Source organism: Lepisosteus oculatus, unplaced genomic scaffold (assembly GCF_040954835.1).
Source record: "Lepisosteus oculatus isolate fLepOcu1 unplaced genomic scaffold, fLepOcu1.hap2 HAP2_SCAFFOLD_82, whole genome shotgun sequence".
In the NCBI taxonomy this organism is placed as follows: Eukaryota; Metazoa; Chordata; class Actinopteri; order Semionotiformes; family Lepisosteidae; genus Lepisosteus; species Lepisosteus oculatus.
Window position 1 is genome coordinate 366,203 of NW_027168383.1, and position 16,298 is coordinate 382,500.

General features: G+C 44.0%; 3 non-coding genes and 1 pseudogene across 3 annotated transcripts; 2 read left to right on the forward strand and 2 right to left on the reverse strand.

Moving 5' to 3' along the window:
- Positions 1-11,967: 11,967 nt before the first annotated feature.
- On the reverse strand, positions 11,968-12,049 carry trnas-gcu (transfer RNA serine (anticodon GCU)). The gene has a single exon. It is a non-coding gene; the product is annotated as a tRNA-Ser (tRNA).
- Positions 12,050-13,649: 1,600 nt separating this feature from the next.
- Positions 13,650-13,722, forward strand: trnar-acg (transfer RNA arginine (anticodon ACG)). The gene has a single exon. It is a non-coding gene; the product is annotated as a tRNA-Arg (tRNA).
- A 635-nt stretch (positions 13,723-14,357) lies between these two features.
- Positions 14,358-14,498, forward strand: LOC138235584 (U1 spliceosomal RNA; annotated as a pseudogene).
- Positions 14,499-15,133: 635 nt separating this feature from the next.
- On the reverse strand, positions 15,134-15,252 carry LOC138235540 (5S ribosomal RNA). Its single transcript, XR_011188218.1, has one exon. It is a non-coding gene; the product is annotated as a 5S ribosomal RNA (ribosomal RNA).
- Between the last annotated feature and the right edge of the window lie 1,046 nt (positions 15,253-16,298).

The following is a 16,298-nucleotide window of genomic DNA, read 5'->3' on the forward strand; positions in this document are numbered from 1 at the left end:
AGAATTTCCTGATACATCTTGGAATTCATCGGTCCCTCGATGATTGCAAGCTGTACAGCCTCCGCCATGCTTCCCAGGTGGGATGAGGTTTTGGAGTTGGTATGCAGTGTTTTGTTATCTCCAAACATAACGCTGTGCACATTTACCAACAAGTTCAACTTTTGTCACGTCTGTCCACAGAACATTGTTCCAGGAGTTGCTGTGGAACATCCATGTGGTCTTTAACAAACTTGAAAGGGGCAGTGGTGGTTTTTTTGGGGGGGAGAGCAGTGGTTTCCTCCATGGTGACCTCGCATGATCACCACTCCTGTTCAGATTTCTTCTTATGGTGGACTCATGAACACAGACGTAAGACAAAGTCAACCACCTGTTCGCTAGATCCCATCCCCACTCAGCTAGTCAAAGATTCCCTCGAAGGACTGGCAGGACCTATAATTAGTATGATGAATGCATCGCTTGCATCAGGCGTTGTACCTGATCAATTTAAGGTAGCGGTTGTTAGACCGCTCCTTAAGAAGTCAAATTTGGATCCACAAGTTCTTAACAACTACAGGCCTTTCTCAAAGGTCCCATTTCAATCTAAAAGTCTTGAGAGAATAGTTGTTGCCCAACGTCAATCGTATCTGGATTCAAATAATATACTTGAGAAATTTCAGTCTGCTTTCTGAAACTGCATTAACAAGAGTCGTAAATGATATTCTCTTAGCTACTGATGCGGGGAATGCAACAGTGCTTGTGCTTCTAGATCTTAGAGCTGCCTTTGACACGGTTGACCTCTCTGTTTTGTTACACAGGCTTGAGTTTGAGGTTGGCTTATTTGGAACCGTCCTTAAGTGGTTTACTTCACATTTAACTCATCGTTTTCATTATGTTCAAATATCTAATAATTGTACTGCTTCATCAACGTCACCAGTTCAATTTGGGGTACCAGAGGGATCAGTGCCGGGACCAATATTGCTCTCTCTCTCTACATGCTGCTGCTAGGTAGGATAATCCGAAAAAATAATATGAACTTTCATTCATATGCTGATGACACTCAAATAAACATTTTGTTTACACCAAACGACAACTCTTCTATTATCACTTTAGTTAAATGCATTAATGAAGGAAATACTTGGATGTGTGAAAACGTTTTGTTACTCAACTCTGAGAAAACTGAGGATCTGTTGATCGGAGGCAACAATACTGATAGGACTACTATAACTTCAGCACTTAACTCAGAGGATTTAAACATTTGCCTCAAAGAGACAGCACGTTACCTAGGCGGCATATTAGACACAAGGCTCTTAACAACTTGCATTGTTAAGTGCCTTGGGAAGCCCTTGTTGTGAAAGGCGCTATATAGAAATACATTGATTTGAACTGAATTGACAATGTAAAATGTTGTGTGTGTTGTTTGTTAAACAAGACTGTCTTTATTTATAAAAAAATAAAAGGAATTTGCTAGGAATGCAAACGTTAGGTTGCGCTTCTTCATGCTGCATCGTCGGCATGAGTGGAGCTTTTTAAACGTCTGTACTTACTGCGCCCCATAAGAAATCGTTTGTCCCCGTTCAAAAGCGATTGTGTGATGTCCTGCAGTGTTCGCAAAGCAAACCTTTGACAGTTTGAAAAGAGGAATTTATTCTGCTTCCTGTGCGTGCGTGCAGTAGTTACAAAGTTGAACGTCTTTACACGATCTGCTGCAGTTTTCAGTGGGCGGGCTTTGTCAGATGGCTTGGAAAAATGCACTGTGTTTCGGCTCGGGAAACATCATGAGAAGTGTCCTGCATGTTTTCTGTGTATAGCTGTCTTTTAACGCATACAGAATTCATTCGAAATCATTGGATTCTCCAATTAACAAGGGTCCCTTAAAGGATGAGTCAAAGTAACGTCTAATCGGATTAGTTTCCTTAGAGCTGGTTCAGAGTTTGCTCAAGAGTTTACCTTTCACAGATGCGCAAAGAAGTATGTTGGGGGCGCACGCTTCAAGGTGCCTTACAGCTGTAGGGAGTGATTCGAGACGATTCGTGGCATGTGCTCGTTCCCATATACCATACGCCCCGGGGTGCAGTGCTAGGATGACGTACAATACCGCTTGGGCACGTAACGGCGTTATATGCAAGTGCGGGACGTGAGGGTTTTCGTTTGTTCGTTTTGTTTTGCTCTGCTTTGCTTTGTTTCGTGGTCAAGAGGCGTAAGGTAAGTCGTAATCCAGGGAGAACACTGGTGGCAAACAGTCCGAGGTGAGAGGCGAGGTCTAAAGTCGAAAAGGCAGAAGGGGAGTCCAATATCCAGAATAAACGAGGTAATGGAAAAAACGCCAGGTAGAGCTCTCAAGGAGTAGACTCAATACCAGCGGGAAGCAGGTAAAGATGGTAAAAATAGCACTGTGTACCGCACGGTGGAGTGTGTGCAGGTGGGTTAACTCGTGCGGCGGCGTTTGTTAATAATCACCCACTGCTGGTGCTGATTAGATCGCTTAAGAGTTGGTCTTAACTGCCTGGCGGTCATGACAAGCTCCTCTTTAAGCTGTGGTTTAGTTTTGCATTCATGTGTTTCTAGAGCAGTTATTTATGGGGGTGGGTGGGTCTTTCACAGAGGCTCAGGACAAATCCCCTGCATGAAAGTCTACTGTGTGCGTTCAAACAGGTCAAGAGCCAGGCAGGAGGACAATGGACAGAAGAAGCAACGAACTAAAAATAAAAGAACGAATATGAAAAAGCCACCATCTTTTTCTTTTTGACATTTTCCGACTTTCATGCAAGCCAGGACAAAGTTGCTCGTAGCTACTTGTGGATTCAAATACTCTATCGAGTGCTTTGATGAGTTTTTGCAATTTGATTGTCGTCCTGTCAGCCTGTTTCTGTTTTTTTTTTCAATCTAGTGATGGAAAGTAAGAGGGAAATGATGGAGTAATCAATAACCGCTCCGGAAAAATGGCAGAAAGAAATGGCCCGTCACTAAGGACATTTGTGAAGCAGAGGAGTGACATCACCACAAAGGCGACTTATTCTGCTGATCGTTTTGGTGCATAATGATTGAGGCGCGTTAAGAGAAAGGTAGCTGCGTCAGCATGCTTAGGCTGCAAAGGATAAAGCAAAGGTTTACTCCATGCTGAAAAGAGAAGAAATTCAAAATCAATCGGAATTTCAGCACGACACAACACTTTTTCTGTTTTAAGGAGATGATATTTTAAACCTGATAAAAATAGAAGGAAACACAAGTTTCTTGCTGTGAAAATTTAGATGGGGAAGTGTACTACTAGTAGCAGTGTAGAGCTCTCTGTGGTGGAGTGCAAGCGCATGTTCTATGGGCCAGTGGCGTAATGCATAACGCGCCTGACTTTGGATCAGAAGATTGTAGGTCTGAGTCCTGCCTGGCTCGTGAGGCTTTTAAACCTCTCAGGTTCCTCGGTAACAGGTTGCCGTCATGTATATGAACTATAGAAAAGCATTTGCCACAACCCGTAAATTAGCACGCAAGTGCGGGCTAGTTAACACAGAACTGTATGGAGATCATCTCCAGCTCCGAGCTCAATTGCAATGAAAAAACACGCAGAACAGAACTGGAGAGCAGCTGAATTTGTGCTCAGTAGGGTGGGGAGGACTCAGCATTGCTATTGTTCTAATTGGCATGAACTGCAGGGGATCTGAATCAGAACATGTCAGTTAGTTTGATCATTGCGTCAATATGTAGGCCACGTTAATACAGAATTATTACTTTGTCTGTCTCGTCTTTGTATATAGCTGAATGTCCCTGACAATTTCATGTTAGTTTTTAAGAACGACATTGGTGCTAATATATACATATATAGCATATAAGGAACACGTAAAAGTTTAGTCCATGCTGAAAAGATAAGAAAACCGCCACAACGTTTCATCTTGGAATAAATCTTTACTTGTTGTTTTGCAGCCTACCCATTCTGACCTAACTCCTCCCTTGAAATTCCCTAACAGATAAGGGTACGTAACGGCTCATGCGATGCTCAGTTGCAATTTGTCCCAAAACAAACAAGAACAGCAGCTGAGTGTTTGAGTTTGAACATGCACTGTATTAAAGCAGCTTTTATTTCCATTGATAAATGCTATATATTCCTACAGAGATTCTCCAGGTGAGTAAGCGATTCCTGTTTCTGTTTCTATTTCTGTTTCATATATATATACAGTATATATATATATGTTACATGTGTCTCTGCAATAGTATAAATGTGTTATACACTATCAGGGGCTGCTTTTTTGTGCACCTCATCTACAACAAGGGTTTTTTTCATTTATGTTTGTGGACCTTCACCATTTGAGGAAGTGAGTTAGATAAGAAAGTTACAGGTATGGTGAGCAATGACTGACAAAGGCACGTACTGCGTATTCCTTACAGAAAAGTAAGCAATTTGTTCTAAAAAACACCGGCTAAAGTCCAACATCGTTAGCAATCTTATTACTTAAATAGAATTAACATCAATAAACTGTAAGTTGCTGGTACATGCGAGTAGATTTGATCTTCTATTAAACAAAAATGCAATTACAGCTCTAAAAAGGTCAACCTAGACTTCTGTAACAGATCTGTTCAGGTCATCGCTGTTCCTCTGACCTTGTGAGTCTTTGGAATTTTAAACGTGTATTTTGCTTGCCTTTTATGTGGTCTGTGTACAAGTCACTGTGGCGTATGCGGTCCTACACAGCCTTGCTATAGACGTGACGAGCCTCCGCTATGTTGCAATGGAGAACAGGTTCAGTATGGAGCTGCCGAGAAAATTCAGCTGGAAAGCTCGTTGCAGAAAAGCATCGTTATCTGCGTCCAGCTGCAAAGCGTCACTCGTGGGTGCTGAAGAATCGATTTCCAAGGCAGTGGGTCTAGGCGATTTAGAGTGTTAAAGGTCCCAGCGAAAACAAAACAGCGCTGGTCCTTTTTCATGCACGCACGAGAGCAAATGCAAAGGACACCGTAGTCGGCAGGATTTGAGCTTGCGCAGTGAGACCCAAACATATTTCAAGTTTGTTGCCTTAACCACTCGGCCACGATTACAGCGAATACGCCAGCTGTTGGCTTCTTGCTACAATCGAACAGGGAGTGCGAGGCGGCGGCGGCGGCAACTTTTTTCAAGTTCGCTCTCCGTTTAAGAAACCTTTTACGCCATACGTGTAAGCAGACACACACCTCAGAGTACTTAAGGGTGGCTTCAAGTTGGAATGATAAAGTCTCCCCGTTCGGACATGAAAATAGAACTTTCTTAGACAGAAAGAAATCAACAACGGAGAGATGTGGACGACGATTTCAGTCACTGCACTTTGAATAGCATTTTTACTCGAGTTACAGGAGATGCACGAATGGCCCTTGACCTACGCTCTTACGAATGCCTTGGAACATTCAAAGACAACAGCCCTCAAGTCCTGCGGTTTATTATAATGCTGTTGCCTGTCGAGGCAGTATTTGACTCCGTCCTACCGTTGAGACACGGGGCGTACTGTAAATGAACTGCACCTGACAGCTTTAGAAAAACACCTGGGCTAAGTACGGTGCTGAGAGCTCAGCGTTGCTGTTGTTCTAATTAGCACGCACTGTATCGGCTATGACCCGAACTTTTCAATTATTCCGATCAGTAAGTCAACACGTAGTCCACATGAAAGGTAGAAATATTCTCTTGTCTGTCTCTTCCCAGTGGGCAAAAGACGTATAATATACGTCTATTAAACGTATACCTTAGACGTCTAAATGTGGTCTACAATTCGTCTAGAATGAAATTCTAATATACGTCTAAAGTTATACGTCAATTATACGTCTATGTTTAGACGTTCATTATACATAAATGGTTGGAGTTCTATTATACGGATAAATTTAGAGGACTATAATACATATATGGTTGGAGTTCCGGATAACTTTAGAGGTCTATTATACGGATAACTTTAGAGGACTATTATACGTATATGGTTAGAGGTCTATTATACGTATAACTTTAGACGTCTATTATACGTATATGGTTAGAGGTCTATTATACGGATAACTTTAGACGTCTATTATACGTATATGGTTAGAGGTCTATTATACGGATAACTTTAGACGTCTATTATACGTATATGGTTAGAGGTCTATTATACGGATAACATTAGAGGTCTATTATACATCAAAGATAGATTTTATAGGTGTAGAAACAAGTAAACCAAGCCAATGATTAGGTTTAGAAATTTATTCTGAAAATACACATTCACACCTGAAACATACGTATTTCAAATTATACATTGTATACAATCAATCAACAATCAACATATGGGCAATAATCATAAAAAACACAACTAGTCTTAAACTTCAGCTACAAATTCTGGTAACATGGCAATATACAGTATAGTAATGACAAACACAAAACTAATTACATTAACACACTAACTCAAAACCACATTTTGATTCAAATATACATTTTAAAATGTACAACTTCTATATTTCCAAGAAAAAAAATATTACAATGGAAGTTAAGACGATTTTTGTCCACTATTTGCAAACCCTGTCTAATTGTCCTAACAGTTAGAACCAAAAACCTATTATTTTCAGAGTCCAGATCTCCTGGCCCCCTGCCTTGCATATGCATTCTTCAAGTAACACATTGCGTGCTCCTTTATTTCTTTTTCTGTTGATGTAGGGTGGGACTTCAGCACCGCAGCTAGGAGAAAATTATATAATATTACTTCCCAAATAAATGATGATTAATATCTTCTTTAGTATAATCTAAAAAATGAACGGTTTACTAAGCTCAAAGCTGAAATAAATGTATAAAATTTGGCTTGCATCATAGCAGTTGAGCAATAAAGTCTGTCCTAATTACCCAAAGTTTGAAAGTACAACATAGAATAAGAATAAGAGAAACGGCAAAACGATTTTGTGTCATCTTCCCCATTCACACTATTTTATGTGCCATTTTTTTGCTTATTCACGTACTATTTTAATCAAAATAATATTAAGAAAGATCTGTATGTATTCAGATAGTATTATTATTGTTCATACTTACTCGTCAAAAGAGGATTGCTGAGATATTTGCAGATATACTTCTACGTTTGAAAAACGTGTCCAAAATGGTGACCAACGAATACTAGCAATGCATTGTGATATATAACCGGAAAATATGCTGGGTTCGATATTTTCTCAACGTATGCGTTTATTAATGTTGTCGATATTATGGTTGAAATTTAACATTGATAATACATCGCGGCTATGTGCCCCCTGCTATGAGCTGATGTGCAATTTTAACGCATGCAGTTAGTAAGGATCGGTCACTGTTGTATGGTATTATATATAATGACATTATGGAATAGGATGGGGACAGGCCTGGCATCATGGGGGGAGGGGGGAATGTCGCCCCTTCAGTTTTGGGCAAAAAGATTTACCTAACTTAATTTGCGCCCTAAAAAAATAGTTGTACTTTGTCAATGGTCAGACAACACTAAATGACACGAACAGTCACTCAGTCTGTTTGATGGGCAGGAGGGCTATCCGTCCAGGAACTGCACATATCAGTGTCGTTATTGAGTGTCAACATTACGATCCTGTTTGCTCAGGTGGACCGATTCCTTGCAGTAGTTTATCATTATACTTAAAATCGTTATATAACTAGGACTAGTTATAGCAGTCTGTGCTTTCTGTTGGTTTTACATTTTTTTCTTAACGATTCAGAACGTCCATGTAGCTGCAAAAATGAACGCTTATGGTACTTTTCGCTCCAGGCAATACAAACCGTGAGAGTGACGAAAAATGTGAAACTGAACTTCATCGCAAATACCAGATTGCTAGTCGTTATCTTCTATCATGAAGCACTAATCAATGGCATAGCTGCGAGATTTCATTTGGGTAGCTGCACCGTACAGCTCCGTTTCAACCGAAATATCACTCCCCCCTCAGAATTTCAGACGCCCCCCTACAGATTTTTCCCCGGGCACCGCGCACTGATGGGGGACGGGGTGTCCAGGAAATGGTATCAACTTTTGTCAAGAAAATAAAAATAGAAACTCTATAGGCACTCAAACATTTTACTGTTTTTTTTCAGGCAGGTGGCAAGACCCCCTCAGCAAAACCCTTGTATGCCAAGCTGTGGGCATTGATTCGTCGAATATACGTATATTTACGGCGAAATTACGTCTATACGTATATATACATCGCCTCGACGTATAATCAACGTCGAATTGCAACCGTAAAATCGACGACATGAATAAACGCATATATTCAGAGACTGTGTTTGGAGTCTCTGACACTGCCCTCAAATGGTTTAAGTCTTACCTCACTGATCGCTGTCACTTTGTCTCTCTCAATGGGTACAGGTCTGAAATTGGTCTTGTCAAGTCTGGTGTCCCTCAGGGCTCAATACTGGGCCCCTTGCTCTTCAGCATTTACATGTTCCCACTTGGTCAGCTTTTAAGATCACATGGCCTCAGCTTTCATTTTTACGCTGACGATACTCAAATATACATCCATACCAAACCCCACACTGATGTGGCTGTCTCTATTCTATCTAATTGCATCTCTGACATAAAGATTTGGATGACTCAAAACTTCCTTCATCTTAACTGTGACAAGACTGAAGTCATGCTTATTGGTACCCCCCATCAACTTCGTAAAGCCAGTCCTGTAACCCTGTCTGTAGATGGCTCTGTACTTGAGCTCCAATCAAAATTGAAAAACCTTGGGGTTATATTCGATTCTGGCTTAACATTCGACCCACATGTACAGCATACTGTCAAAACATCTTTTTTTCACCTTAGAAATATTGCAAGACTACGCCCTATGCTATCATTAACTGTGGCTGAAAAGCTGATCAACATATTTGTATTCTCTCGAATTGACTACTGCAATGCTCTGCTCCCTGGGGTATCTAAATCTACTCTGAACAAGCTGCAGTATGTCCAAAATTCAGCAGCCAGAATCCTGACCAGATCTAGTGCAAGTGTTCACATTACTCCTATCCTGGAGTACTTGCACTGGCTTCCGATCAAATTCCGCGTAGACTTTAAAATCCTCATGCTCACCTACAAGGCTTTACATGGCTTGGCACCTCAATACCTGTCTGAACTTTTATCGCCCTACTCCCCACCTCGCAACCTCCGCTCTTCAAATTCTGCCCTCCTTACTGTCCCCCAAGCCCGTCTACATTGTATGGGCGACAGGGCCTTCTCCTGCTATGCCCCCAAGCTCTGGAACTCCTTGCCCAAGGATATTAGAGAGTCACCTTCTCTAAACTCCTTCAAATCCAGACTCAAAACCCTCCTTTTCAGAAAAGCCTTTACTTAACTGGTTCCATTCTTCACCCCTCTGCTCTTCTTAATACCATCTTCCACGGTCTCCTCTATTGTTATTGTTGTATTGTTGTAATTATAATTGTGTCCTGTCTTGTGAAATTTTCTTATTTATTGTTGTAGTCTTTTTATTTATTGTTATTGTCATCCTGTAAAGCGCTTTGAGAAGCCACCTTTAAAGGCGCTATATAAAATAAAGTTTATTATTATTATTATTATTATATAACGTCGAAACCACATCTAACACAGTGCCTGAGGCTTTTTACTGTATGTATCGTGTGTGCCGCAACTAGGAGTATACGGCACTCTGCACGGTGCACAAAGTAAATTATTTTGGCAGTAATTAATTTATTATATTTACTATATGTATTATACACGTGTAAATTAATTACTGCCAAAATAATTTACTTCGTAATTTACAATAAAAAGTCTCAGGCACTGTGTTAGATGTGTTTTCGACGTTATATATGCGTTTATTCATGTCGTCGATTTTACGGTTGCAATTCGACGTTGATTATACGTCTAGGCGACGTATATATACGTATAGACGTAATTTCACCGTAAATATACGTATATTCGATGAATCAATGCCCACTGGGTTGTTTTTATAGAACTGAATGTCCCTGACAATGTACTGTTAGTTTTAATTGAAGAACGACATCTGTGTTCAAATATACCAGACAAGTTTACGTAACTGCTCATGCAACACTCAGTTGTAATTAGTCAAGAAATAAAGTCGAACAACAGCTGCGAGTTTGATTCTGAACGTATGAGATTGCAGCGCCTTTTACTTCCATTGACAAATGACAGAGATTCGAAGAGAGATCCTTCAGACCAGCAAGCAAACCCACGGCTATTTCGGTTTTCTATCTAGGCAACGTTGGTGTCTGCAATAGCATACATGAAAGCGTGATGCAATTTCTGTGGCTACATTTGTTGCACGTCATGCGCAGTAAGAGTGTTTCTAACACCAAATACAAAGTCAACAATTAGCGATCACGCCTTCTCCTCAGTTAACCCACTGAAACCCTTGCTGTTAACAGTTCTTTACTGCGTGCTTTACGAGCACCTACATATTGTGTCGGTTCTTTCAGCTTTATTCATTAGGTTTTCAAAGGCATAAGCAGAGCACCAGAGGTGCGAAGGCAAAGTGTGTGGTTATCTGAAGAATTGATGTCCATGGCAGCGGGGCCAAGCGATTTAGCGTTGTTATAGTACCAGGAAAGGAGAAGCGGCACTTCGCCTCTGCCGCGCAGGCACAAGGCGACATGCGGCAGACGCCGGAGTCGGCAGGTTTCGAACCTGCGCGGGGAAGCCCCAACGCATTTCGAGCCCATCGCCTTAACCACTCGACCACGACAAAAGCGAGCCCGCCGCCGCCGCATTCCTCCTATAATCAAACACGGACTGCGAGGTGGCTGCGGATACCTTTTTAAAGTTGCTCTCCGTTAAAAAAAAAATACCTTTCACAAGATACGTGCCGGCAGACAGACACGCCTCAGAGGGTTTAAGGCTGGCTTCACGTTCAAATGATAAAGTCCCCCCGTCCGGATGTCAAAATGCAACTTTGGCAGACAGAACAAACATCAACAAACCACAAATGTGGACAAGGATTTTACAAGCTGCACCACACTGCACTTTCAAAAGCATTTACTTTCGTGTTAGACGCAGGACTTGCCTTTGATTTGCGCGCTTACGAACGCCATGGAAAACGAAACAAAACTAAAGCCCTCAGCTCCTGCACGTGATTATAATGCCGTTACGTGTCGAAGCAGTAATTTACGTCATCCTACCACTGCGACACGGGGAATAGAGAGAAATGAGCACACGCTACGAATCGTCTCAATCACTCCCTAGAGTCGTAAGGCGCATTGAAGGGTGCACCCCCATCATTAATCGTTGCGCCTCTGTGAAAGGAAAGCTCTTGGGCAGTCTTTGAAACAGCTCGGATGAAACACTTGATTGCTTCCATGTGCATCTGGAGCCCACTTCTTATTTTCACTTCACGCCGCCCAAAGCATTTCTAAAACAGGAGATTCGCGTTTGGGAATGCGCCCTGCCCTACAAATAAAACAGGTCTACGGGTCTGAAACCTGCTCCACAGAAAACAGCTCTGTTGCGCTTTTGATCAAAGGGAGATTCGCTGTTCTTACTTTTTGATGACATAACACCCAAAGGGGCTTCTTTGGAGCTGGATTCCAACCAGCATCCTTAAGTTTCTTGGCGGTATCCTTTACAGTCCTCTGTTCGGTCGACAAGGGACTGAAGGGGGCAGCTTTCCTCACACATACAGTGCAATGTACTGTAGTGTTCCCCTTCATTGAATTCGCAGTTCTGCATCAGACCTCTAACTCGTTTCCTTAGCTTGGATTTAAGCCACGAAGCAGGCTTCTACTGTATAAGGAATCACAAACTATTTGAGAGGCCACCATCCCAGGGGGAACTGACAAAGTCTATCCCTAAACACCTAGCGCGGTCTCTCGAGAGACTGTCAAAAATCACTTTCTCCGTTTGCGTTGCAAGTAAGTGAAAACGCGGTCTCAACCCAGAGCCACTTGGCAGCAGCGACACGTAAATACCGTTACTGTTACTGCTCGATACCGACGTTAGCCTACTATACCATGTTCAGCCACCGCTAGAAAACGCACGGCTCTAGAACCGGAGCAAACGACAGGAGGGCCAACGCCGAACGGGCACACGTGTCAGACATGGAGCGCGACGAGAATGGGATTCGAACCCATGCGTGCAGAGCACAATGGATTAGCAGTCCATCGCCTTAACCACTCGGCCACCTCGTCGAGGGATCTGCGCTGTCCGGACATGGGTTGGCGCGCTCCAGATGATCTTTTTCTTTTTTTTCCCCCGTACTCGAGGGTCATTTTCCTGTTCCACGTGCGATTTCAACATTTTCCTTGGGAGATGTCAAGCCAGCAAGCCACTGCTGTGGTTCAGTGGCCAGTGTGGAGTTCAGTGGCCCTGTTGTACACAGAAAGCACATTGAGCTCCTTGGACATGAAAAGTTCCAGATAAAAGCCATTTGTCACCCTTTCTCTTGGTGTTGATGTTGCTATTATATGTAAAGGTGGCAACTTGCTCAGCGAGCAGGCGGAGCACACACCGAATGCAGATGTGTCTGAGTGGTGTGTCCAAGTGGCTGTCAAAGGACAGCTCTCCTGGGGCGCCGTGGCTTAGTTGCTTAAGGTGCCTGTCTAGTAAACAGGAGACCCTGGCTCCGAATCCCAGCGGTGCCTTTTTTGTTCTGTCTTCTCGAACAGAACTGGTCATTATGGACAACCGCCTACGGCTAGACTTAATTAAATGCAAGCATTCATTTCCTGTCTTGAACAACTTGTTTTTCTTATAATGGATGCAACTTGCAAAACATGAAATACAAACCTTGCTAATCAGCACTCGTGGCTGGCAAAAAAGAAGTCAGCAATGTTTTTTTCTTTAACCTTAACCCTTCTAATGGAGAAGAGTTAAACGACCGAGTCTATGCAGCTTAAACGGTGCGCACGTCGGGTTCTTAGCTGAAAGGGTGGTAAATCACGCTCACCCCAGTCCTTAATCTTTTAAAGAGGATACAAAATTGAACCTAGTCGCCACATCACATACATCCTGTTCAACGATAAAAAGGTAACGTCTATCCTCACTCCAGAGTCAATCTCACGTTGAGGGCATATTTTTTTCCACTTTACCATGAGTCGGGCTCGGCTGCACAGAGGCGAGAGCAGAGCAATGAGGTCACGGGGACAGGGGAGTCACACGCTGGCTGTTTGAACACGCGGAAGATCACTGAGGGATCCACAGTATGTGGACCCTCCGTGCGCCATCAGTCCGCACTCCGGACTCTGAATCCTGCCATCCGAGTTAAGATCTCGGCGGAACCTGAGGCGCAGTTCCTTCTTAAAACGTAATCTGGTGAGCATTTCTAGAATCGTACTTGTATAGATGCAGCCTTTAATGTGTTGCTAGGTTAAAATTGATGACTTCTTGAACTTCAGTAGGCAACTGCCCTCTTGATTTCGGATTTAATTTCTTTATTACAGGGGCACTTTTATGAAGACAGAGTCATGTTCAGGTACTTTGCTTGATGGAGGAAGCTCATTTCGGACTCTGTGACCTGCTCACCTGGAAAGGTCTGCTGTACTACTACAAGAGAGAAGTAGAGTCTGGAAGAAGGGACAATTTTATGATGCTTTGGAAGATAATGTTTTTTTTTTCTTTGAAATCGAAATGAATCAGAATATCAGTGCAAAAGACAGAAGATATGGTTTTAAAACAGACAAAATGTAGAAAACAGGTGTTTCTCACTTTTGGTAAAGAATGGACCGGGGGTAATAGTTTACTAGTTGCAGTGCTGATCTCACTGGGTTACAGTCCTGCAGTGTCACACCGGGGCCAGTGGCGCAATGGATAACGCGTCTGACTACGGATCAGGAGATTGCAGGTTCGACTCCTGCCTGGCTCGGGTCGTTTTTAAACGCATCGGGCTACTCCCTAAGTAGTCTGTGCTACTTACTGCATTGTAATCGTACCCAGTAAGAGATTTCCTTCATGTAAATGAACTGCACCTGACAGCTTTAGAAAAACACCTGGGCTCAGTACGGTGCTGAGAGCTCAGCGTTGCTGTTCTAATTAGCACGCACTGCATCGGCTATGAGCCCGAACTTTTCAATTATTCCGATCAGTAAGTCAACACGTAGTCCACATGAACGGTAGAAATATTCTCTTGTCTGTCTCTTGTTTGTATAGAACTGAATGTCCCTGACAATGTACTGTTAGTTTTAATTGAAGAACGGCACTTGTGTTCAAATATACCAGACAAGTTTATGTAACTGCTCATGCGACACTCAGTTGTAATTAGTCAACGGGAAATAGAGAGCATAGGTCAATATCTCAAGAAACTGTGAAAAACATTATCATGTTTAAGTAAAGAATGTGATTTGCACCAGAAAAAAAGAAAATTGTTGCTATGTAACTGTTACCGTGTCAAAATGTAATGAGATGTGATCATATATACTGTTTTAAGTATGTATATTAATGTAAAGCTTTCTGATTTGTGATGTCCTGTATTTTTTTGTGAAAAGAAAATAAAGTTCTTAAAAATCGAAATCGAATCGGTTCACCCAGGGCGAGGCTCGGCCGTTGCACTCCGGCTGTGCTGACCCCTGCGAATTCCCCAAATGTGGGAATCTCGACTGCATAATTTCTGGTAGTGGGGGACTGGGTTCGCGCTCTCCCCTGATGTGCTTGGTCCAAAATCAGATACGGGAGGGTTAGGACACCACGAGCTGCGTGGCTGCGGAAGGATCCCGGTTCAACAGGAGTGGACGCCGCTGCTGGTTCTCGCTGGCTTTTAGTTAGGGGTCCGGAGAAGCATCTCAAGCTAGTTCCACTACTCCTTCCGGACGTTCATTCCCTTTTCAAAGTCAGTCGTTTTGCTGTAGTCTGCGTTCTTTAGGCTGATTATCGAGGTTAGCCTTTATTTGGTCATGGGGGGCCTCGGTACTGTATGCTGAGTCTAAAGACAGTTTCACCCGTTTTCTGATTGCTGGGTTCTGTACCAGTGCAGACATGTCAAACAGTGAATGGCTGTACCTCTATTGTATCCGTGCTCAATGAATGAAATCGGTAACAAATGAATATATGTCTAGTTATACGAAAAACGAGTGGTTTATCGACTCATCTTCATTTGCAGATTTAGAGGCAGCTTCGATATTCGTTTTACAGACGGGTTTTTTTTTTGAATATGGGTCACACACATGCCACAGCAACAAAACATCTCTAGAGATGAGGCTATAGATCACCTTTCCATCCTGCAGGTTTTCCTCCCAAAGCCTACGGCACCAACGGCGACCCCTGCTGGCCGGGAGAGCAAAAGCTTACAGCACCTGGTATTCCCAGGCAGTCTCCCATCCAAGTACTAACCAGGCCCGACGCTGCTTAGCTTCCGAGATCAGACGAGATCGGGCATGTTCAGGGTGGTGTGGCCGTAAGCGAAACCCCTGGCGCCTGACTCGCTACTTGAAGCTGTGTGTGGCGGGGGTTCCGTGCCCCCCGAGCGGGACTGAAGGATCGTTCGTGTGCAACTCTTTGGAAAGGAGCTGCTTTCCAAATCGCATTGCGTGCCTGGATGTTGGCGAATGCGCTCCCTTGTGTTGGCTCGTCCCGCACTGGAGGAGGACAAACAATCTGCACGGAGGAGCACCAGGCAAGTCTTCACCAGACAAAAACCTCCAGTGCACAGCACTCTGGAAACATTTCGGGGCTTTCGCGTGTTTATTTCAGCACGTAAAGCGCACCGGTCCAACACGTCGGCCGGGCGCGCGGCGCCTCCGCCCTCTTGTGGCCTTGCGGCGTCAGAGCAAGAGGCTCCTTCTCGCTGCCCTTCCGCTGTGTTGCAGGGCCCCGAGAGGGAACCCGGAGCGCGCACTTTGTGGGGGGCGGGGGACCGCGTTCGCGCTCTGCCCCCGGTCTCTTGCGCGAGTACTAAATCTCACGGACAGGGGGGCCTCGTCATTGATTGTTACAGGTGAGACGGGGATTAGGAGGAGACCCCGACTGATGGGTAAAGGGGAGCACTAACACCAGAGGGACACCCCCGGCGTCTCTTTTTGAGAGACGCCCTGGGGTTTCCTAATGGCCAAAGAGGGTCGGGACCTCGGTTTGGCGCCTCCCCCGAAGGACGGCGCCTGTTTGTGCAGCAGAGTGTCGCCATCAGGAGGCTGGGGCGTAAGAGAGCCACACAGCCCGCAGGGTGAGCGCTCCCTACTGGTCCCAGTCACACCTCTTGCAGGAGCAGCAGCAACCGGAGCTTTTCCGGGGTGGAATCTCCCATCCGGGTGCCGGCCAGGCTCACACCTCCTGGGCTGCCCCGGGGGTGAGCCCAGTCGAGAGTCGCAGGGCCAGATCTAGTCACCAGGGAGAACCGATACAAGTGAAGGATTGCTCGGCTCTCGGCACTTGAAAAGACCGACAAATGTCTCGTTCCCGCCGGAGCTGAATGTACCCGCATGTGTGGTGTCGTCTTCTTCCCCCGCCCCG